Genomic DNA, 25,728 nt, shown 5'->3' on the forward strand with positions numbered 1-25,728 from the left:
ACCTTGCTGGATGATAAATTCTTGGAGGAACTGCACAAAATTAATCTTAGCAACCATATGTCTAAAGAACAATTCATAGAAGAGGTAACAATGAAGTTCAAAACTGGTCCAAGGGGAAAACAAACACGAAATAACGTAATTGAAATCAGTCCAAGAGTTCACCAGAAATTATTACAAAGCGACAGAATTTGAATACAGTTTGAATCACTTAGTATTAAAGAGTTTGTGATGGTTCAGAAATGCTTCAACTGTTGGGGTATGGTCACCCAAAAGAACGGTGTGACAAAGAACAAGTGTGAAGTAAATGTGCAAAGCCTGGAAACAAAACGGCTGACTGCACAGAAGATATCACTATAGGCTGTATACCATGCAAACACCACAGAAGAACATGCAATAAAGCCTGTGGACCAGATTCCCCTACATACAGACAAATGTATGAGAGACCAATAGAAAGAACTGACTATGACTCACTATAAAATGTTTAATAATATAACAAAATATGAAACAGATGGGGCAACATCCGACCCTGCCATTACTGAGACAGTCCACAACAGCTATGGGAGGAAATATATGTCACCCACCACAAAAAGAAGAGGATGGATGTGCACAGTAGCCTGGAGACAACACTTAGGTCTATCACAAACAACAGACTCTGAGCACAATGAAGACTCACTTTTCCTTATGAGTAACTTCGTAGAAGAAAAATACTTTCAGATCACAGATTACATTAATGATGCATGCACACAAGGAGCCATGGACTATTACTTAGATAGGCAAATCAAACATGAACTCTTTCAGTGGGCAATATTCCATTATGTAACACTGTTTAGAGCTGAGGAAGTAGATGATAGTGTAAATCAAGTAACACATAGCAATTTACACAAAATGGAGAGACAAAACAAAAGTAAGATGCATCCGAGTCACACAAAGAATGACATATGACGCCGTAGTAGTACACACGCAACACATCCGCATAACAATGAGAAAGATCAAATGAGTCAAAGGAGTACACAGACCACTAGCACACAATTTGAAAATGTGGAAAACAAAAACGAGTATGACATGACAAAATGTAAAAACAAAATAAAACCAATATGTTTTATATACAAAGGCAGCATACACAGTCCAGATACACTAAAGACAGAAAACAAAAATGACCAACACGGCACACAAGATACATCAACAGTCAAATTACACACAAATGCCATCAATGAAGACAACAAGATCTCAAAAACACCAAACAGCAAAACAAACCTAACACAAGAACAAAAGGCAAGCACAGCCACTATACTGTAGGAATATAAGCAGACAGCATATCACCCACATCAAATACACTCACAAGCAAGGAGAAATACTTGGCTCAAACAAAACTAGATGAAGGTACACATACAACAGATAGAAACAACGACAAACGAAGCATCATGTATTGTACAATGCTACCAGTATGGGCATGAGAAAAGTAGTATATCACAGCTGCTCTGAGTCAGTAATATGGTATGGAATTGTATTTTGCGGTAACTCAAACCATATGTGTTGAATACTAAAACTTCAGGAAACCATCATTAGAAATATGCACAATATAGGGTGAAGAAAATCATGTTGCCCACTCCTAAAAAATCTAGTATACTATGTGTTCCCTCACTACACATATATGAGCTGATTATCTTTGTACACAGTATCCCTGATTTATTTCTAGCAAATCATTTTCAACGCGATTACAATGCCAGAAATCAAAATAATTTTATGCTGCACACCCACCATTTAAAACTTAATGCTCAAACTCCACATTATATGGGTACGAAAATTTATAACAAAGTGAAAGGAAGATAATTGCTCAGCATAAATTTAGAAACACTGGAAAATCCTTATATGAGAAACTAGTGCAGAAATGTTACTATTCAGTAGAAGAATTCATAAATGACAACCTGAAAATTTGAGCAGGAGAGAGCAAGTACTTAAGATTCTTAATCTTAATAGTTTGTTACTTATGAAGAAAAATTATTAATTGCTTAATTAAGTAATTATTCAGTATTGTGTACTATATTACTGGTATTATAAGGAAAATTGTAAACCGTTTTTGTGTTTTGGCGAGTCTCCTATACTTTGAGTCAATGGCTTGAAATAGTACAATAGAACTCTCACTAGGCATGGAACACTGGGTAATCTCTTCTACGTATGCTCAGTACTCACTTGAAAAAGAACCTTTCACAAATAAAGTAAGAGGGATAATACATTTACACGAGGCAGAAGCTTATTGATACACACCGACATCAATGCATGCTCAACCTTCTGATATGCTGTCAGAATGAAAGTCAGAAGGCAGAATGTTGTACACACAATAAACGAATGTAACCTTTTTGTACTGAATAGAGCACGACAACTACTGACCTTCTGACGATATGCAGGTGGAACCAGTAACATTGAGATTACTCTCACAAATAAAAAATCAGTCGCACACATTCTAAACTGGCATGTCCTAGACAAAGTCACACATTGTGGTCACACACGCAGTAACAACTACTGACACAAACACACATACAACACAGCATCCACGGTTGCTGCTACGCAAAGCAATCTGGCAAACTCTGGGAGAGGAGATCAATAACTCATGCCTCTATACCACACATGGTAGTATCGATTTCAGAGTTTACACACTGATACATACATTACAAAAAGCCATGCCAGATACAAAAGAAGGATGCAAATAGGAAATCCCACAGTCCACAATGCTGATCAGATTCCGGAAAGACTCAGGAGACAAAAGACGACACTATCGAAGGTCAAAAATGGGATGGGAATGAGAAATTAGACTACAAATCTATCATGACACTAAAGACAGGTATAAAACTGAACTGAGCAAGACAAGACAGGAGCACTAGGACAACTTTAGCTTGAAAATAACCGTACAAACTGCAGACTGAGAAAATCAAAACACCACTTGTAATGTTGACACTGAGACATCCTGATTGCTCTGCAGAATACCTTCTTCAAAAGCTTCTCCTGGATGATGACCAAACGGACCGACAACAACATGTCAGTCTCCGCCGACTAATTGAAATTAACTATGCTACTGACCAAGTAGTTATCCCCTTTGCTTAGGAGGAAGTTGCCCTGGCAGCTAAAAAACTCAAACCCAAAAAAGCTCCAAGGCTCGATGGAACTGACCTAGAAATTGTCAGGAATGCAGCGCCACACATCACACCATTTCTGACCAAATTACTGAATTATGCTTTACAACAACACTAGATACCCACAACGGGAAACCTGCAGATGCAGTAATCAACAAGAAGACTGAGGACAGAGACCCGACAGATCCAAAGACACACAAACCAATTTGCTTGATAAACATGTTGGCTTAGATTCAGGTGTGACTGTTGTGCGACAGACTCCAGTCTGCACAGACAGCTCTTCGGCCTTGGTCTGCATTAGTTCGGGTTAAGACCACAAAAATCTATAGATGAAGCCATTAACAATGCACTGCAAATCATACAAACGTCACAAGACAAATCTGCACTTGTAATCCTAATCAATATAGCCAGTGCCTTTGATAACCTCTGGTGGTCTGCACTATTTGCAAGATTTAGGGAAATGCCGATACCCACATCATTATATTACAGTCTCCCAGACTACTGCAACAATAAGTTATAGAATGGCATGCAGGTCAACAAAGGGTTGTCAAAAGAATTACGAAAGGGTGCCCAAAGGGGTCTATTGTGGTCCCATATTCTGGGACATCACTACAGAACCTCTTTTAAACACTCTTCATGAGGACAACAGGGTAACAGAAGTAACTGCATATGCATATGACATAATGGTAATTACATCAGCCAACTCAAGAGCAAATCTACAACTAAAGGCAACACACGTACTACAAAAAGTAAATATCTGGTGCAACAACAAAAAACTTCAAACAGCAGCCAACAAAGCTCTCTACCTACTGCTAAAGGGAGCATTACAAAGAAACCCAACAATCAGACTTGACAATATCACCATACAACGAAAACTTACAACAATGTACCTCGGAGTATATGCTAACGGAAAACTTTCATTCAAATGCTAACGGAAAACTTTCATTCAAATACCACACAAAACTTGTGACAGACAACACGACTCAACACTGCACAGTTTGTACTACCACTACAGATGATACGTACCTACCATATCGCCTTGTTTGAGTCCATTCTGAGTTTTGCAGCCAGCACATGGGCCCATCATCTCTGTCTCACAACACACACAACCACTGTACGATGTGGACAGGAAGCATTCTTTTAAGAATATCAGGAGCATTTGGGACAACAACTATAGAGGCATTACACGTCATCCTGGCTGTGTACCCAATAGACATTAAGTATATATCAGAAAGAGGGGACAACAGGACAAAGTACAGGAAACTACAGGAAAACAAATAACTAGCAAGAAACAACTTAATGGATGGTGAAAAGATACTTGGCAGGCTGAATAGGATGCAACAGAAAAAGAACGCAGAGTACACAAATTCTTCCCAAACATCAGAGAACAAATGAAATATATAGATCCGACACATGGTATGGTCGACTTTATTATGGGACAATGACCGTACCCACAACATCTGCATCCTTTTGCACTAAGTGACACAGACATATGCACCTATGGAGAAATCGGCACAGTGAAACGCATCACATTATATTGCGGCATGTTTAGACACATACGACTGCAATGGCATAACAGTGCCATACAACAAAGGACGAGACAGCCAGATGACTCATTAGAACTAAACTCCATCACCAACAAAATTTCACAAGCACTCCAAACAGCATACAGACAGGAATGACAATATATGAGATGGAGAATAGGGAATCACCCCACAAGACAACACAACACATGGAACAATTCCGACAACAACACAACCACTGACCCGGATGCCTCAACAAACTCAGAACAAGACAATCTGAATTCGTGGAATAATATAATTAATAATAATAATAAAGCATACATTGAACACTATCCAACAATAGAAAATGTATAAAAACATATGTAAATAATTGCTAAATTTAACTTCATAATGGCATACATTAGAGAAATACACTGAGATGAAACTTCTTGGGGAGGCGAGGCTTGACTAACTTCCGAGGCTCCCCTCCCACAGGAAAAGCCATAACATTACCAGTAATCAACAGTAAAATTAATATGCAAAATGTATACTAATTCATTATATTTAATGAAAAACTGAAAATAACATTCTAATATCATTTGTACTTAGACCTAAGTAAATTGCTGCTCCATCTGTTACTGGCTCGGAGTTGTTCTGAAGCCCTCCCACCTGGAACAGCCACGTAGCAGGACACTTTCTTCCATCAGAAACCTTCTTCTTAATTTTTTAAATTGTTACTGGTTTCTTTACCTCAATTTATGTTTATTTTATTCCATTACCAATCCATTATTGTTACTCTTTATTTTACTGCTCAAGAGAAAAAATGTTAGAAATATGGAACAATATATTGTAACACGAGAAATTGTAAAATGTATGTCCTGCTTTATAAAATAGGCAGCAGGTCTTTCAATATGCAATAAATGAAACATGCCCCACCATGCTGGAACTACATATGTAATTCCGGCAGCACTTCCCAGGTGAATATTGTACAGATGTTGCCTGAGAGACAAGGAGGAAACATATGGGACCTTGCCAGCCCTTACACTGACAGTGAACTTCTCTTGATGACCTCGTTTGTGGGTGGTGTGGGGGTTTGCCTCTGTCTACACATGGAAACTGTGGGCATTGAACACACCTGCACAGGTGAAGGACACCTAACCTGTGACCAACACATATGCGTCATAATACAGCTGTCTGGCATAATGCTGCAGAAAACACTGCTTGAAGACCACGTGCAGAGCAAAATCTTGAGTCAGGAGTGCCTGTGTCTTCTGAAGACAGAGTGAAGGAAGTTGCTAATTGCTCTTATTATGACACACTGGATGAACATAGTCTGCATAATTTGCACTTCATTTTATGCAGAAGCTAGTTTTTCAAGCATCTCAATGTTTATAACATAATATCTCCTGAACTACACGTGGTATGATGACATAATTTTGCAGGTACATTCAGTGATATATAAGGATACTGCCTGCAAAATTTGTTATGAATAGACTAAGTAGTAAAGAAGCAATACATTAAAACTTCATGCCTGATAGTGAAGTTTTACTGCATGAACAGCAAAAATGTAGCAAATGATATTTTTTTTCCTTCCGTCATTTTGTGGGGGATATAAACGAGAAAAAGTTTTGCAATAGATTAACATTGTGTGTAAAGTTTGTTCCAAGTTACTAAGTGTTCTCATGTGTGCCAAGTACGTGGATTAAGGATGGAAGAGACCCATCATGCTTTAATAACAAAATTCGGGAAATGTAAAAAAAAAAAAAAAAAAAAAAGACTATTGGTTCCATGAAAATGAGCACATGATGACAGGCATAAGTTAGTAGAGATTCAAGTGTATGCAAAAAAAAAAAAAAAAAAAAAAGTTGATGCACGAAGCATACAACAGCTACCACCATCATACCTTAGCAAAAGATCTCCCCACATACCCGAGACAATTCTGGTCATACGTAAAATAGCCAAGTAGGTTGGACGCTTCTGTCCAGCCACTTGCTGACCAGTCTAGCATGGCAACTGAAGACAGCAAAAGGAAAGCAGAACTTTTAAATTTCAGTGTTTAAGAAATTGTTCAATCAGGACGAATGTACAAACATACCATCATTTGACAATCACATAGTGATATGCAGATATAGTAATTGACCTTCCCAGTGTAGACATACTAATAGGCAACCCAGGCATAAAAAGCAACTGAAACAGTTAAAAACAAGTAAGCCTCCAAGTCCAGATGATATCCAAATTCTATTTAGTGTGAACTTTACATGAAAGAAAGATAAAAGAACTGATCAGCATATTTAAAGACCAGTATCCTTAAAATCAGTTTGCAACAGAATTTTTGAACATGCTCTAAGTTTGAATATAATAAACTTCCTTGATACAGAAAAGCTTCTGTTCACAAATCAGAACGGTTTTACAAAGTATCACATGTGCTAAACTCAGTTTGTCCTTTTCTCATATGATATCCTGCGAACCGTGGATGAAGGGAAACAAGCAAGATATTCCTAGATCTCCAAAATGTGTTTAACATGGTGCCTCACTGCAGACTGTTAACAGGCATGAGCATATGGAATAGATTCAAGGCATGGGGGTGGCTCAAAGCTTTCTTTAGTAATAGAGCTCAGTATGTTATTCTCATAGGTGACTGTTCATCAGAGACAAGGATATCATCAGGAGTGCCCTAGGGAAGTGTGTTAGAAATGCTATTTTTCTCTATGTACATAAACGATCTGACAGACATGGTGAGCAGCAATCTGTGACTGTTTGCTGATGATTCTGTGATACAGGTATTGTCACTTAGTGATTGTAGAGGCTGCAAAATGAGTTAGACAAAATTTCTAGTTGGTGTGATGAATGGAAGCTAGCTCCGAATGTAGAAAAATGTAAATTACTACAGGTTAGTAGGAGAAACAACCAAATAATTTCCAAATCCAACATTAATGGCACATTGTCCAACACAGTCATGTTGATCAAGTATCTCGATGTAATGCTGCAAAGTGATATGAAACAGAACAAGTGTGTAAGGATTTTGGTAGGGAAAGTGACTGTTTGACTTCAGTTCATTGGGAGAATTTTAGGAAAGTGTGGGTCATCTGTGAAGGAGACCACTTACAAAACTGTGTGTGTGTGTGTGTGTGTGTGTGTGTGTGTGTGTGTGTGTGTGATTCCAAACAGGTCAAACTGACGGAAAACACTGAAGCAATTCAGAGATGGCCTCCTACATTTGTTACCATTAGGTTCGATCAACATGCAAGTATAATGTAGACATCTCAGAAACTCAAATGAGAATCCCTGGAGGGACACTATTGAGAAAATTTAGAGAAGAAGCATCTGAAGCTGACTGAAGAATGATTATACTGCCACCGAAGTACATTTCACATAAGAACCACAAAGATAAGACAGGAGAAATTGGGGCACAGGCAGAGGAATAGTCATTTTTGAGTGAATCAGCAAAGAAAAAGACTAATAGGGGTACAGGCTAGCCTCCACCATGCACCATATGGTGGCTTGCAGAGTTTGTATGAAGATGTAGTGTAAGTGTAATATACAACACAAATAGCAAGAGCCCACAAATGTTTCTGTGGAGTACACTGGAAGTATTTATATATCTAATGATGACTCTCTCAACTTATGTCACTTTACTTCACTGGTCACTGAAGAAATTTTACATTGTGGAAATTATTGGAAGTGACCAATGTACCTCAATCCAATGGACAGAGGTATCTTTGGATTGCATGCATTGGCAAGTCACAGCTTATAAGAACATGGTGGATGTGGAAGCATTGAAAAATAGGGTTCCACCTGCTGGCTTTGACCTGAGACACAAGCAAACCAGATTGACATCTCTGCTGTCCAACATTCACACAAAGGACTATAAACTCCACAAAAATAGGGAGTTTGAGGGGGGGGAGGGAGGAGGAGAGGACAGTTTTGTTATTAACGCCCTCAAACATTCTAAAAATTGTAATTAAAAGTATGGAATTCACAGTGTAGATATAAAAAGTCATAATACAACTGGTTGCTTCACAAACAGAGTGACATGTTAAATATAACCTAGACATTGGGCAACTCTACAATCAATTCAACGCAATATTCATTTTAAAAATTTTCTTGTTGCCAGAACACATTCACTGTTTGCGGCAACTCACAGCCAAACAATCACCAACCAACTTAACACAGACTATGTTGCGGATTAGTCCATCACCCCAAACTCCATTTAATAAAATAAGGACACATATCTAAAAATGGTACAAGCGACAGGATTTTTTCAACTTTCTGAAATGCTACTTCAGAACGAAATATGATTGCTGAAAAAATGGATATATTATAAATGAAGAGTAGCAGCTGGCATTACACAAGTATTATTTGCTGATGGATCTTCTATTATAGTATGGGGCTGTAAATCAGCACGTAAAAGTCAATGTTGAAAAACATGACATGAATGTTACAACACAAACAGATAACTATTGCTGACATAAATGTGCAAACGAGACAGAAAAATAAATCATATATATTTTAAACAAATATATAAATTTAAGCCGAGAAAAAGCTTTTATTTATTTCAGGAAGGTAAAACTATGATGAAGATATTAATAATATATCAATATCAACAAAGGGACAATTCGTCTATGTTATGGGCACAGGCGTGCGATCTCTGCTCTTACAATCATTTAAGCTTATTTCTCTCACATTCTTGTCTTATACTTGACTTACCAACTGCTGTCTTTAAAATTTATATTTCCAATGCTGGTTTCCAACTCTCCTCTGTGAATGGTTTGCCATCTTCCACCTTATTCCAATCCTTTATATTTCCACTGAAGTGGGTTCCAGATGTATACCCTTTCTAATACTTGCCCCACTTCCACCAACTCTTTTCTCTTTCTTTGTCTGATAACTGCTACTAGGTTCAGAATAATAACTGTACCTTGTAACTGTTACAAACCTGACAACTTGCTAAAGCTTTGTACAAAGATGAAGCAATTAATACTGCTTTGACAACCATAACCAAACTGCCACCTTCCAATTTAACTAAAACATTGGGGCACACTACAGATCAGTCTGTCACCACAATCCATTTTCCAGAAACTGATACAGACACAAAACAAATATTGCCAGTGTGTTGTTTAAGCACATATGACATCATACACCAAACCATCATCATTAAATTACGGAAAAAAGTCAACACATAGTATCGTTAGGGTCAGCTTATCAGATATATCCTTCTATGTATGTTAATTTATAGTTTCATCCTCATTTATTCTCTCTACATCACATGATAAAAGGACAAAAATAATGATGAATGTAGTGAATCAGACTCTCTGCTGCCATCATGCAACTGCAAAATAACTTTTGGTGTCCAGTCATCAGTTACCCACAAGAGAAAAGAGATCCTTTTTCAGAAATCAAGGTTTTTGAAATGTTTCAGCTGTTCATGTTGTGCGGCTGGCACAGTAATGTATGAGAATTCATATCTTTGAGTCTTCACCTGGCAATTGTCATGGGTTGACGCAAGTAAAAGAAAAACAATAAAACTGGCAATAAGATCTAACTGTGGTCTTCAAATAGCACAATCACCGAAGAATAAATATTTTAACAGTTATTTGAAAGATAAATTGAACATTCTGATTACATAAGATGAGTACCTAATCACATTGAAACCTTGTGTAGAGTATCTGCAGATATATTTGCCATGTGACAGTAATGTGCAGACTAACTTTATCAGTTATTTTGTATACCGTAATAAATAATATTGAAATTATCGATCGTCATGTGAAAATCGCGAAAAAGTGGTCTCATATTTGTACAGTCTTTAATAACAGTAACAACTCCGAGTATAATAAGGTGACAATCCAATAAACAAATCTGTCTTGTACAAATAATAGCCAGGAAGTCGTGAAACTGTGACGAAATGAGGCACAATTGGAAATATTACTTTAATATTCCTTGAAAACTTCAGTTTTAATGTAACTCTGGTAGGTACTTCAAATAATATAATTTATTATTATAGACACTAATCACACTGCCACGATTAGAAGTTCAAGCTCTGAATCCTACAAATTAAGTCTCTTTGCGTTCGGCAAGCAGCTAAAAACAATTTGTTTTTATTTTTCTTTTGGGAAACAAAAACAGTGCTAGTATATTCAATTGTTATTACGATACTACACATTATTAGTATCTATCTTTAGTGCTACATTCCATTGTTCACAGTATTTTACAATTTGTTTTTATGTTCCAACACCACTTCACGTTATTTTGATTTGACAGTAGCTTACTTTCTGTCGATAACACTAAAGGTCGCGTTAACAGCTGATTGTTAACATATACATGCACTCATTCAATACCTGTCAGCCAAATAAAATTATGTTTTGGTGTGAAGATGGTGTCATTAAACATGACGATAAGTAAACATCTTCTTATCCTTCATAGATTATCATTTGTTTTGGTCCTACGCTGGTACTTGGTTTGACATAAAGTTACTAGCGGAAGGTTGGTCACACTGGCAGTGAAAGGCATCTTGAAAACATTGGCAAGTGTTGTGTGCAGTAGAGTGCTAGGTTCGCTCGTTATGTGAATTTGGTGAATGAAGTGGATATCCTCCGAAAATGCAGAGAAGTGGTAAGACTCCGCCAAAGTCTAAGATGTATTATTAGCGTTTCTAATCTCTTTATTGGTATTTTAAGCGGCATTTAAAGGAAACAAGCTTTTGCTATATCTCAGGTGTCTCATGTGGCGCCAAAACTTGCGAGTTAAAATGTTGTCCGTTTGTTTTGCCGACTGCTTGCATCTGTTTCGAGCAAGATAATTTGTTGTAAGACCTCGGTGCAACAAAAATTGTGTTGTTGAATTTAGTTAGGGTTTATGTTAACCGATTCATCCTCGTTATTCAATAATGATAGGAACTTTCTGCAACGGGAGTTTTTTTTCAGTCGCTAACGAAACATTTCTCAAATTAAATTCCAAAATAGATACCCGTCGGTAACCCAGAGTGAGATATGGTAAACTGATTTTAATTATAAACAGTAAAAACTTGGCATTCATTACCTGTATTACACTGATACGAGCGAACTTGGAAGAAAATGTGTTTGATAGTTTTCGGCGAGTATTGTGTTTAGCAATAATAAGCGATCGACTACACTAAAATTCATGAAAAAGAATGTGAGCTGTTCATTTGTTTATAATAATGTCGTATTATTGTGACCTCCCTGTAATCATGTCATGAACGTTTCTAGATTGATAGCTGCGCGTACGAGGTGAATTCATTCGAAATGCGTACTATACGATAGTTAGCGAAGCATGAAATTTTCGGATTAAGGAAACCGCATATTTTCATTATAAAAATTGTTTTTATTTCATCAGTTTTGTTTATATACCGGTACCGAATGTAAACAATGTGGTCTATACTCCTTACATACTAATTATACTCCCCTCAAATATCCCGAGTGTCTCCGTGACTTGCGGCTGATAATAGTTTTGTAATTGTACTGCAGGTCAGTTAACATGATTAACTAATTTCAGTTGCGCCGTCGGATTAAAACTTAAGTTTGTCGTGTTGCTGTCTGAAAACATTCCGTCACAGGCGTGCTGATGCACATCGGTTGCTCGCTATGGTAACGCAGGAGTGCGTGCGACGTAAGTAAACACAAATCTTGGTCCCTGGGGAAAGTTTGATAATAGATATTCCCCTGAACTGTCGTCAGTATCTGTTCTCCCGTTTTTTCTTCTATTTGCTACATGTTACATATTTCGATAGTAACGTTTAGATTTTTTTTCGATATATGCTGCAACAAAGACACACGGCAGGAAATCACACGTTGTCTGGAATATATGTTGCCGTTATTCTTGTTGTTTTTGATTCTGAGCGCTCTTTCTGGTGCTACAACATAATCTATAGGGTAACTGTCTAAAGAGTGGTGTTTGACTAATATGAAACTCATATAGAATTTTGTTTTGAGCGACGATGTGTTGTCTGCGTTGCTTGGCCGATGTGTGCCATGCCACTCGCCCAAGTCAAAATAAACGCGCATTTCGCGCGAAAACCTCACTTAGCTCGGACTTAAGATGACAGCCGCTCGAATCGGAACGTAGCCAACACAGTTTAAAATAGATCATTTAGATTCCCTGGAGGTATGTTTCCAGTCACATAAAAGCGATCGTGCCCAGGAACGGCAAAGTCACGCAGGCGAGATAGCATAGATAAAACGGAAATAATACCATTCCGCAGTGCTCGAATTGTAACGTGTTCAGTGCCCGGGACACAATTTAGGCTTCTTAAATCTTTATTTCATCGCTTTTCCGAGCATTTTAAAAGTACAAATTTCTTCTGGTAAAAAATAAAGTTCTGTCTACCACACCTCATAAGTCAGCGGTTCTTTTTTTTTTATTCGTCAGAGGTACCACAACGGAGTACTGGTGCGTACCGTCAAAAGTCAATCACTGCCATCCGAATAATGCGTTACATTACGTAAGCATTTAATTGCAACATCAGTTGCCTGTTAGTAAATACAAAAGTCTTACATTTCGGTATTTGGTCAGTATTTGTTCTCATAAATCAGGCGTAACGTGTCATTTTTGCCCGTCCAATTCCAGCCAGGGATTCTCATCGGGAAAAAATGCAAGTTCTCTAATTGCTTGTGAATTTTTCATCTATACTGCGTCTGGCGAAGTAGGGATTGATGTAGAGCGGAGATGATGAGAGAAGGTGGTTGGGAATAGAAGTGTAATGAATTTAACGGAATACTCTGGAAAGAAAAGGTTACTTCGAAATTTTTGACGTTCTACGTCGTAATTAGATCTCTTTCACGTCAGTGAAGATCGAGCGACGAGGCACAGTGGATAAGACGATCGGATTCACGTTTCCATCCGGTATATATAATTACGATTCTTGGCATTTGTGCTGAATACTTGTGTTGATTTGTAACGACACGATCGTTTTATACTATTGTATATGTCCGGTAGAATTACCTTTTCGTCACTGAGAACCTCGACGTTGACGCAGCAGGTTTAAAAAGGAAAGAAAGAATGGATGTAATAAGACAGTGAAATTGCTGTTTCAGTCATTAACCATAAGCGTGATTTGTCATCCAGTTGGTTGGGTGCATTCCTGGCGCTTGCCAGCTTTTGTCTTCATTTCAGCGTAACTTCTGGATCCTACGTCAACACTTTGCTACCTAACGTCTAGCCCCTGGGATTCCAACCTTTCGCCATCCCTTCAAATACTGTTTTCATTAACGACTTGTATCGTATCATGAACCTGACGATTCTGTCTCTGATTCATTATGTTCTGTATTGGTCATTTTTTGTATTGATTCGATGGAGTTAGTAATACTTACTCTATCAGGACACGTGATTCTCAACAATCTCGTCTGACACCACTCTTCAAATGCTTCTGATCATTCACTTCTGTCTTCTTAACTGTCCATGTTTCCTAGCTATACAAAGCTACGATGCAAATCGGACAATCATTCTGATCTCAGACTGCATATTTCTGGATTTTAACAGCTGTTTTATTTTATAGAGAGTCATTCTGCCTTGTGAAAACCTTGCAATTTTGTTATTACATCATCCTCTTATGCTATTCTGTTTCCGAACTAGCAAAATTCGCCCACACCTTCAAGTGCCTCCAGATGAAATTTAACATTTAGCTACCTATTATGTCTACCCGCTAAGCACGCTATTACCTTCGTTTTCTTTTTGTTTTAGGCACACTATTACCTTCGTGCCCTCCTTTTTTTCCCACGTTAGACTCATAACCGTCAGCAGTCGCTCTATATCATGAAACAGCGGACTCACTGTTCACTTTTGGCGAGCATGTAACGTCATAAGCGAGCCGTATCATGCTGATTTTCTGCACATGATTGACAGCTTGCACCGCAATATACTTATTCACTTCCTTCATTACCGTTTCGATACACAAATTGAATACAAACTGCGAGAACAAGCAATCCTGCTGAAATTGCGTCTACTGTATCCCAACTGCTCCTAAAACCAAACTAGTCCTCTCCTAATCAACTATCATCAGTTTCCCTGTCTGTTCCCCGATAAAGTAGTTTTGTACAACAGAGTTGTGGAAACGTAGTGCATACTTCTGTTATGGACTACAACCTTGTTCTTCAATCACTTAGTCTTCTGACAAATTACATTTCGACGCTTATCGTTGCTGAATGTGACAGACCACCAAGTGGCCGCGCGGTCTAAGGCGTCATGTCACGGAATGCGCGGCCCCTCCCGCCAGAGGTTCGAGTGTGTGTGTGTGTGTGTGTGTGTGTGTGTGTGGGTTTTGTTCTTAGAATAAGTTAGTTCAAGTAGTAAGTAAGTCTAGGGACCGATGACCTAAGCAGTTTGGTCACTTACGAATTCACACACATTTGAAGACCTAAGTCGAAACAAGGCTCCCGGATTAGATGTCATTCCAGCAGAATTACCGAGATCGAAAGACAGCTATGACAATACACGTGATGTGCAAGATACGAAGTTGCCGGAATAATCTCAGACTTCAAGACTAACGTAATAATGACAGTTCCAAAGAAGCAGGTGCTGACAGGTGTGAATATTACTGAACTATCAATACAAATAAGTCGTGTTTCCAAAATACTGACACGAATTATTTACAGAGTAGTGGAAAAACTGGTAGAAGCCGACGTTGGGGAAATGGGGTCGCGTTCCGGAGAAATTTAGGAACATGCGAGTCGATAATGGCCCTGTGTCTTAATTTGAAAAATATGGTAAGGAAAAGCAAATCTTTTACGAGGACGATTTGCTACGTGATCCTCTAGCTTTTTCATTCTATCGGAAAAATAGGTTCTGTCAAACTCTACAAAATACTCGTTGACTCCAACCATCACTTCATTTGATGAAAATTTTTCCCAGGAAGCCAAAGTTTCATATTAGGGAACAGGAAGAAGTCACGTGGGGCTAAGTCTCATGAATACGGTGGACGAGGAAATAATTCAACATCCAGTCCGTGCACTTTCGTCGTTATCGCTGATATGTGAGTTACTGCATTATCCTGGTGAAAGAGCACTGTTTAGCATGCCATTCTTGTTCTCTTTTCAGCCAACGCGAGTTTCGAAGGCTGCAACAAGGAAGCATAAAAGGGATCAGACACGGTTATGCCTTTCTCCAAGTAATCCATGAAGATTACTCGTTGGGAATCCCAAAAAGCAATGGCCATCGCCTTACCAACTGACAAAATGGTCTTTGCCTCCTTCGGTGCAGTTTCACCAGCCTTCGTCCATTGTTTTGACTTCCTTATTGACTCTGATGGGTAATGATGGACCCAGGTTTCATCAACAGTCACAAAACGGCGCAAAAGGTCTTGGAGATTGCGATTAAACAGCGCCTGACAATGTGTTGAAATGTTGTGTCGGACGCGTTTTTGGTCGACTATGAGTAGTCTCACTAATTTTTATTCGGCTGTCTTCTATTATCACATCAAGGATTTTGTCAATGGTTTCCTTTGTAGTGACCTCAACTGAACGGCCGAGGCGCGCTTCGTCTTCGATGCGTGTCCTACCATGTTGAACTTCATTAATCCAGAAGTAAATGGTCTTCAGCGATGGTGCAGAGTCCACGTGAACTTTATCCAATTCTGTTTTGATTTGTGTGGCGGTCCCTTCAATAGCAGCACAGAACTCGGGTTTCCTCGTCTTCAATCGCAGCCGACACACTGATCAATTCAGACGGCTATCAACTATGGTTCAAATGGCTCTGAGCACTATGGGAGTTAACATCTGAGGTCATGAGTCCCCTAGAACTTATAACTACTTAAACCTAAGTAACCTAAGGACATCACACACACCCATGCCCGTGAGAGGTTTCGAACCTCCGACCATAGCGGTCGTGCGGTTCCAGACTGAAGCGCCTAGAACCGCTCAGTCACAATGGCCGGCTATCAGCTATGAACTGGACGCTGTATGTTGTTGAAATTTTTATACGATCCTTGAAGTACTTAAGTTTACCAACTATGAAGGCGAAACAAAAGTGTTCTTCCCTTTCAAAGAAATTTAGCGGATTTACCAACCACCCTCGTATAGCATTTTGCACACTTGTTTGGCTCTGTTGTCTGGGCTACACTCTTTTAAACCCTGAAGGTAGCAGAGATAAAATGCAAGGAACGAGGATTACTTGCAACTTATACAGGAACTAGATTGCAGATAGAAGATTCGAAGAACGTGAAAGGGGAGACGTAGCTGAGACGAGAGTGAGGCAGGGTTGTAGCCTATCCCCCAACGTTATTCAGCCTATACACTGAGTAAGCACTGAAGAAAACCAAGGAGAGAAATTTGGAAAGGGGATTAAAGTTTAAGGAGGGGTCAACATTTGTAGAGGGAGATGGGGCTCTAATACTGAAGGTAGGTTCAAATAGACGTAGGCTGCAGCAGTTATGTAGAGAGAATGACTAGGGACAGTAAACTTAAGATAATACGAACTTAGTGATTTTTAGTGAAACAACGCGATATTGCGAAATTTGTTGTTTTTCCGTACAAACGTTATAAATCAGAGAATGGCAGTTCACTAATATTCGTAACTGATAGTTATTGAATGTTAAAATGACATTTTGGCTTCTAATCTCCTCAGTGCTGAGGTTTGTATATAATCTTAAACTTATCGTTTATTTCGGGCGTAACGAACTTTCATGTGACTGCTAAAGTAGCACCGAAAGTAGCTTGACACAAGAAGTATCACCAAACATGTCAAAAATATCATCGAATTTGCCGGAAAGCACGAAGTTTCGCAAAAAATAACACCGAATATTTCAAAAAGATACCAAATTTGGCAAAAGAAAACTACTCTGTATCTGCCAAAAAACACCAAATTTGGTAGAAAAATACGCCTATTTTGGCAGAAAAATAATATGGCAAAAGTATTAACTAACCTGAAAAATAAAAACGAATCAGGCAAAATATAACACCGATTTTGGCAAAAAGTAACACCAAATTTGGCCATAAAATCGATTGTTTCCTGTCCGTAATGATGCGACTTGCATAGATCGTACTAGCGTGGAGAGGTACACCAAACCACTCATTGGACTGAAGACAACTACAACAACAATATATTTATCAAAATTAATGACAGCATGTACAGGTGACTGCACTGTTACCCAAACCATATTCCAACAATCAGAGCTGTTGTGCCTCTGCTACAGCAGTGGAGGCGGGGAAGTGGTAGTGTAACAGGAATGATGTCCGCAACAGGCCCACAGGGGCCAAGGCCCTGGTCATTGCCCAAAACACGAAGGTCCAGACTCGTAGGCGACCTCATCAAGTGCCTGTTGCGTGTGTACTGACCCTCTTAACTTAATCTCGCCACTTAACAGCAAGGCATGCTCCTCTGTGTAAGGTCCTCGATTCTGAGCATGCCTGCAGCTGCGCACTCGAGGCTTCAAGCGGAACAGTGAGCGTAGCAAGATATCTGATTAACACTTGTTGTTCTTCTCTGTTCACCCTCGTATTTTAAGAGAAACTAATTTTCTGAAATTTGTCATAAGCCGTATTTCCTGGAAGCGCCTTACACTGTTATCTTCAGTCCATAGACTGGAATGATGTAGCTCTCCACAGTGGTCCATTCTGTGCAAGGAAGCATCGTCATCTCTCTATAACTATTGCAACTACCGTTGATTTGTACCTGCTTACTGTAGTCAACCCTTTGTTTCCCTCTACAGTTTTCACCCCCACATACTTGCCTTAATTATTAAGTTTATGATACCTTAAGGACGACTCAGGAAGTGACCTATCAGCTAGTCCCTTCTTTTAGTTATGTTGTCAGATAAATTTCTTTCCTCATCAGTTGGATCCAGTACCTCTTCATTACTTACCCAATCTTCCCATCAAATCTTCAGGAGTCTTCTATAGCACCAAATTTCAGTATCTTCTACCCCTTTCGGACTGAACTGTTTATCAGCCACGTTCCACCTACATATAAGGTTACACTCCTGTTACCTGCACAAAAAGATTTTGTAACATTTATTTTCGGTGCTAATTTCTTTCTCTTTCATAAACGTTTTTCTTACTACTGCCCTTCGTATTTTACATCCTCTCTACCTCGGCCATCATCAGATACTTTGCTGTCCAAATAATGTGGTATATTGTAGCAAGTCTAGTTCTTGAAGAGGTCGAGCAGATACTACAGGGTGGTAAGTGCACCTACTCACAGAGGTCCAGTGTGGGCTGTAATTATCGTATGACAGAGAAAGTTGGTAGATATTCTAGTGCATTACTGCGGAATCGATTTACGATGAAAAAAAAGGTTCCAATTTTGGCAACCAGGTGCAAATCTGGCGCTGTAAATGCAAGAAAGACGTATAGAAATGTTTGCATATGTAATCAGAATGGCGATTCATCTGGAACACCTGAAATTCTCAGAAAATTACATTTTACCTGAAAAATCAGAAAAAATCTCAGGGGATTCTGAGTTTTAATCTAGCTTTGAAATATAATTTTATTGAGTTCTATAAACCATAAATTTTAAAATATTTAATATTTCAAAGTGTGTTAATTATATGAATATTATTTCACCTAGATTATCGATCAAGAAGAGAACAGAAGCTTTCGAAATGTGGTGCTGCAGAAGAATGCTGAAGATTAGATGGGTAGCTTACGTAACTAATGAGTAGGTATTGAAGAGAATTGGGAAAAAAGAGAAATTTGTGGCACAAATTGACTAGAAGAAGAGATCGGTTGGTAGGACATTCTGAGGCATCAAGGGATCACCAATTTAGTATTGGAGGGCAGCGTGGAGGGTAAAAATCGTAGAGGCAGACCAACAGTTGAATACACAAAGCAGATTCAGAAGGATGTAGGTTGCAGTAGGTACTGAGAGATGACGCTTGCACAGGATAGAGTAGCATGGAGAGCTGCATCAAACCAGTCTCAGGACTGAAGAAGACGACGACGACGACGACGACAACAACAACAACGTAGATATCTAAAAACAATGGTTAACCTACTGCTTACGGCTGATACATAGCGCAGTTGAGAGGAAAGAAAAGCGATTGTCTTGGTGTGCTGCCCCCCTCCCCCCACAGCGTCACCACTTACCATTAACTTGTCAGGAGCTTCTTGGCTCTATCTTCCTCCTCACACTTTGAATAATTCTCATATATATATATATATATATATATATATATATATATATATATATATATATATATATATATATATAATTTCTTTTCCAAGTTTCAGTAGCCACCCTGGTAATGGTTTAGGAACGGGACGTGGGTAAAAAAAGTCACCTAATCACTTACACAATACTTGCAGTTGCGAATATGGACGACCATCAACTACACTCCTGGAAATTGAAATAAGAACACCGTGAATTCATTGTCCCAGGAAGGGGAAACTTTATTGACACATTCCTGGGGTCAGATACATCACATGATCACACTGACAGAACCACAGGCACATAGACACAGGCAACAGAGCATGCACAATGTCGGCACTAGTACAGTGTATATCCACCTTTCGCAGCAATGCAGGCTGCTATTCTCCCATGGAGACGATCGTAGAGATGCTGGATGTAGTCCTGTGGAACGGCTTGCCATGCCATTTCCACCTGGCGCCTCAGTTGGACCAGCGTTCGTGCTGGATGTGCAGACCGCGTGAGACGATGCTTCATCCAGTCCCAAACATGCTCAATGGGGGACAGATCTGGAGATCTTGCTGGCCAGGGTAGTTGACTTACACCTTCTAGAGCACATTGGGTGGCACGGGATACATGCGGACGTGCATTGTCCTGTTGGAACAGCAAGTTCCCTTGCCGGTCTAGGAATGGTAGAACGATGGGTTCGACGACGGTTTGGATGTACCGTGCACTATTCAGTGTCCCCTCGACGATCACCAGAGGTGTATGGCCAGTGTAGGAGATCGCTCCCCACACCATGATGCCGGGTGTTGGCTCTGTGTGCCTCAGTCGTATGCAGTCCTGATTGTGGCGCCCACCTGCACAGCGCCAAACACGCATATGACCATCATTGGCACCAAGGCAGAAGCGACTCTCATCGCTGAAGACGACACATCTAAGACGACACATCTCCATTCGTCCCTCCATTCACGCCTGTCGCGACACCACTGGAGGCGGGCTGCACGATGTTGGGGCGTGAGCGGAAGACGGCCTAACGGTGTGCGGGACCGTAGCCCAGCTTCATGGAGACGGTTGCGAATGGTACGCGCCGATACCCCAGGAGCAACAGTGTCCCTAATTTGCTGGGAAGTGGCGGTGGGGTCCCCGACGGCACTGCGTAGGATCCTACGGCCTTGGCGTGCATCCGTGTGTCGCTGCGGTCCGGTCCCAGGTCGACGGGCACGTGCACCTTCCGCCGACCACTGGCGACAACATCGATGTACTGTGGAGACCTCACACCCCACGTGTTGAGCAATTCGGCGGTACGTCCACCCGGCCTCCCGCATGCCCACTATACGCCCTCGCTCAAAGTCCGTCAACTGCACATACGGTTCACGTCCACGCTGTCGCGGCATGCTATCAGTGTTAAAGACTGCGATGGAGCTCCGTATGCCACGGCAAACTGGCTGACACTGACGGCGGCGGTGCACAAATGCTGCGCAGCTAGCGCCAATCGACGGCCAACAACGCGGTTTCTGGTGTGTCCGCTGTGCCGTGCGTGTGATCATTGATTGTACAGCCCTCTCGCAGTGTCCGGAGCAAGTATGGTGGGTCTGACACACCGGTGTCAATGTGTTCTTTTTTCCATTTCCAGGAGTGTATATAATGGAATGACAATGAAAATCTGTGGTGCATCGGGACTCGAACTCGGTTTTCCCGCGTATTGCGATTGGTCTCCTTACCATTTGGCTATCCGAGCACGATTTAGGGCCAGAGGCAAACTTCATATGACGTCAACCATGTTCTACAACGTGTAGGTACTCGTACATCCGTTATGTATATTCTCGAACTGGGGAGACATTTCACTTAAAAGTCGCTTGCCCGGTGTCTGCGGATAAATACGATATTGCAGCGCTTGTGTTATTCCCAATTACGATGCAATGCCCCTCCGGGCATGCATGGATACTTGCATCGTAATTCGGAATAACACGAGGACTGCAATATCATACTTACACAATTTGTCTGATCGAAAACCGGAGACGCCGACGATATGTATGTGTAAAACATGTAATAAACAATTGCTCGCAGCAACTCTGGCGGAATCTGAGCAACGCTTTCTGTGTACTGGCCTTCGCATGCGGTAGAAACCGGACGTGTCCCTGGTAAACGTGTTCTTTTAGGTAACACAAAGCCAAAAGTTGCACGACTTCAGTTGATCTTGCTGGTCATGCATCTGGAAAACCTCTGGAGAATACACGTTCGTGCAAGCTTGCATTAAGCAGATGTTTCAGTGGGCGAGCGGCATGAAAGCAGTGGTTTCCACACAGTTGCACCTTTCCAAAGCAGGAATCAAATGCTGTAAAAGGACGTCTCGATAACGCGCAGATGTCACGGTGCACCTGAGAAGTCCTCTGGGTGTATTGTCTTCAAAGAAGAACGGACCAGATCAACTCAGTCACAAACGGCGAGTACTGTGGCTCTCTGTGCACAACTACTACCCCAGATTCGGCAGCTCTGCGTATTCACTGCACCCTGTAGTGCAAAATGTGCCTCGTCATTTCATAGAATATTGCCCGGCCACGTGTCATTTTTGATATGTGCCAGAACCAGAAGCGTAAAATTCAGAATGTTGCTACGGGCCATGAGGTTTCAGATGCTGCTCCGTCTGGATCTTGTAAGTGTACGGTTTTAAAATGAAAGGTTTAAACAGTCTAATTGGTTTACGTTCACACTTCATATTAATGAAGCTAGCTGTGGTATCTTCGTAACATAGTTATTATAAAATATCAGTTTCTGTACCGACGCGTATGTCACCAAAGTGGCGTCAAGTAAAAAGACTCGCACTAGAAGGCCGAACAACCCCAGATGGGTCTCCTGGACAAAAATACCATACGATCCTATTATTTTTATTATTTTCGGTACCGAGCAAAGCCAACTGTTACGCGCTTCACGGAACATCAAGGTTTGGAGAGATTTCTTTTTTTAATCAGCTTCTTGAAAGGCCTTTTTCCATGGTTGTCTGTGTTCATATTCTTATAGCGATCTCGATATTAAGAAAACAACGTTCACGTTTGATGGAGCCTGGTTAGTATGAAATGAGACGGGGAAGCAATTTTCGGGAAAACTGGTTATTTGACGCGAAGTTTTAGAGTTGAATGTATCTTAGATTACAGCCGTAACGCACTTCCCCTCCCCCCACCCCTACCGTCGATGCTTTAACCCTAGGATGCATGGTGCCGAAAACACACATGAATGCATATGCAGGGCCTCCAAGGCCCTGCCGTAATTTAAAATTTTCATCTTTTCATATAATCATTCTTTGGAGTTAAATTTATTTCTTTCAAATTTATTGTCATATTGAAAGATTCCTAAGATACAGTAACAGGATATGATGTGCCTGATTAACATTTTATTAATTAAAAAAAGAAAACTCTAAGAGTGAATTTTTATTAGTTACATCCATTTACATACAGCATATGCAAATAATTTTATTAATTCACTTATAAGTTGCAGTTTACATTTTATAACATTTATTACAACCAATTTCTTCAATTAAAACACCATCATTATTCACAATATTGTGTATATAGGCAATATTTTGACAAAAAGTTATTATTAATTGTTCACATAAAATTGCATTTTTCTTAGTTTTCAACATGTGACAAACAAGAAGCACAAAGAACGCCACTATGTTCCTTACAAATGTTGGTTTTACACTTAATGCACGTCATAGCACTTTTCCTGAGTTTATTATATGGACAATAATTGCATCTTCTTCTTTTTCCTGAAACAGGTAGCTGGTTCGGCAATATGACATCTTCTTGAACACATCTTTGCATGGCATCAACGATTTTCTTTGGAAGATTAGGGATCTGAATACCAAGTCCCATTAGTGGTCTTACCATTTCCTCTGCTAAATCTCTTAGGAAAAAACGTCTTTTATCACTTCTTCCACTATGATATGTCAGACGTTGCACGGAAAATAAAATTTCACTGTTCTTTGCTGCAACGTCCATCATATTCATCCATAATGCAAATGGCCATCTTCTTGTCTGTCTCTTGCAAGTGTAATAACGAATTTTCTGGTCCATTTGATCTACTCCTCGCTTCGTAGAGTTATAAAACTTTATTATATCTGGTTTCTTTTTTTCATGAGTTTCATCAATGTTCCTGTCATGATGCATTGTGCTAATGAGAACTACAGACTTTTCTTTTTGGGAACATAACTCACCATTGTAATGTCTCCTCTAAATGCAAACAAAGAGGAATGAATCGCCATTGAGGCAGATGGTTTCATCTCATTAGGAATTTCTGGTTTATTTTGTTTGATTGTTCCCACTACTGTAATTTGCTTCTGAACTATCTCTTCTGCCAGCTGCGCCCTAGTAAAGAAGTTGTCAACAGTAATATTTTTTGATGATCCTTCAATGCTTTTAGAAAGATCTTTCATCACATTCATTCCAAGATTCTTTTCCGAATAGGTTCACAGTGCTTCCTTCCCGTGTAAACAATTCTGTCTAAAGCATATGCAGATGTAGCATCACATAACCAAAATATTTATATGCCATAGTTGGCTGGTTTAGAGGGCATAAACTGGGTGAAGCTGCAGCTTCCACGGAATGGGACTACCGGTTCGTCAACTGTGAGCGAATCATTGGGAATCATTCTATTTCTACACTTGTCAAGAAATAGTTCACATACATAGCGAACAGGTGCAAGTTTGTCATCTGCTGATCGAGCTTCACGGGTACGCCTGTCATCAAATCTAATCTTTCTCCTTATATCCTCGAATCTATGTACTGACATGGTGGCCTTATATGTAGGATTTGCCTTTTCATCCAAGAATAATTCTCTAATAGGGATATCCCAACTCTTCTCAACACCAGCAAGCAGTAAAAGGCCAAGAAAACAATCCATTTTAGCTAGCGAAACGTTTCTTCACGTTTTACCACGTAAAGTAGCCACTCTTCTGCCTTCAATATTTGTGCAGTTGATGATTTCCTCTAGTATTTCCTTGGAGATGAAATAGTCCCAGGCATCCTTAGGTTTACATGTTTTCAAACCATGGGCTGGACCAGGTACGTTCATTACGATATTATGGACAGGCGTACGAAAAGTTTCAGGAGGATCTAATTTCCAAATCGTTCCATTCCAACTAATGTATGTGTGGTCTTATACCTTCTTGTGGTGGTTCTTCATTTTCAGACTCTGATGAAGTAATATTACCGGAAGAACTGTCATCTGCCTCAATATTCACATCTGCAGGTTCACTGGCTGATTCTTCACTACTTCTATCTTCAAAAATATTTCCTTCCTCGCAAGAATCATCATCTTCAAACCACTGAGCCACAACACTTCCAAAATTAGCTGCGTTTGTACGTACTGACTCTCTTGCTTTGCGTGTCGAAGCCATATCAAAAAGCGTGTGTCTCCAACAGCAGATTGTGCAGCACTAAACTAGTCAAACTCGTAACAATATGGGCATTGCAGCAACACACAAACTACAGTAACAATGAGGCTGACAAGAGCAGCACAGGATAACAATACTATGCAATAATAAAACGTTTGATAGCAAAAAGATCAATAATACACCGACATCGCCAATATGTGAAAGTAGTGTGTATTATTTTTTAGTTATACTATCAATACTACAGCTACTGCTGCTGTTGGCACTCCTGTTGCACGAAATACAACAAGTCATTGTTGAATTAATAACTCCTCCCAAACAAATGTTGAAGAGATTATAGGCTAAAGAACATTTATAAACGTGTGAGGGCTTCTGAAGCCCTGCTTGTGCATTCAGAGTGTATTGGTAAACGTATGGAATTATACAAAAAATTTAAAAAGGTATCTCGTTCTGACTTGATAAGAGGAATGTCACGACGTTAGTGAAAGAGTACTGGAAAGCAGTTTGAAATCAAACAAAAAATTACAATTTTTTTTAAAAAAATGAAGACATACAAGGGCCTCGGAGGCCCTGTATATGCCTCCCAGGGTTAAAGAATCGAACTCCCGTACGAAAAGGTCATACCTTTTTGTCGTTCAGT

At 39.9% G+C, this 25,728-nt stretch overlaps 1 long non-coding RNA gene across 1 annotated transcript in view; it reads right to left on the reverse strand.

The window, feature by feature from the left end:
• LOC126272955 (uncharacterized) overlaps positions 1-11,109 on the reverse strand; it is a 72,335-nt gene extending 61,226 nt beyond the window's left edge. Inside the window, exon 1 of the long non-coding RNA XR_007549280.1 lies at positions 10,966-11,109. This is a non-coding gene — a long non-coding RNA (uncharacterized LOC126272955). The remainder of the gene's footprint in view (positions 1-10,965) is intronic.
• Between the last annotated feature and the right edge of the window lie 14,619 nt (positions 11,110-25,728).

This window comes from Schistocerca gregaria, chromosome 5, assembly GCF_023897955.1.
Source record: "Schistocerca gregaria isolate iqSchGreg1 chromosome 5, iqSchGreg1.2, whole genome shotgun sequence".
NCBI lineage: Eukaryota > Metazoa > Arthropoda > Insecta > Orthoptera > Acrididae > Schistocerca > Schistocerca gregaria.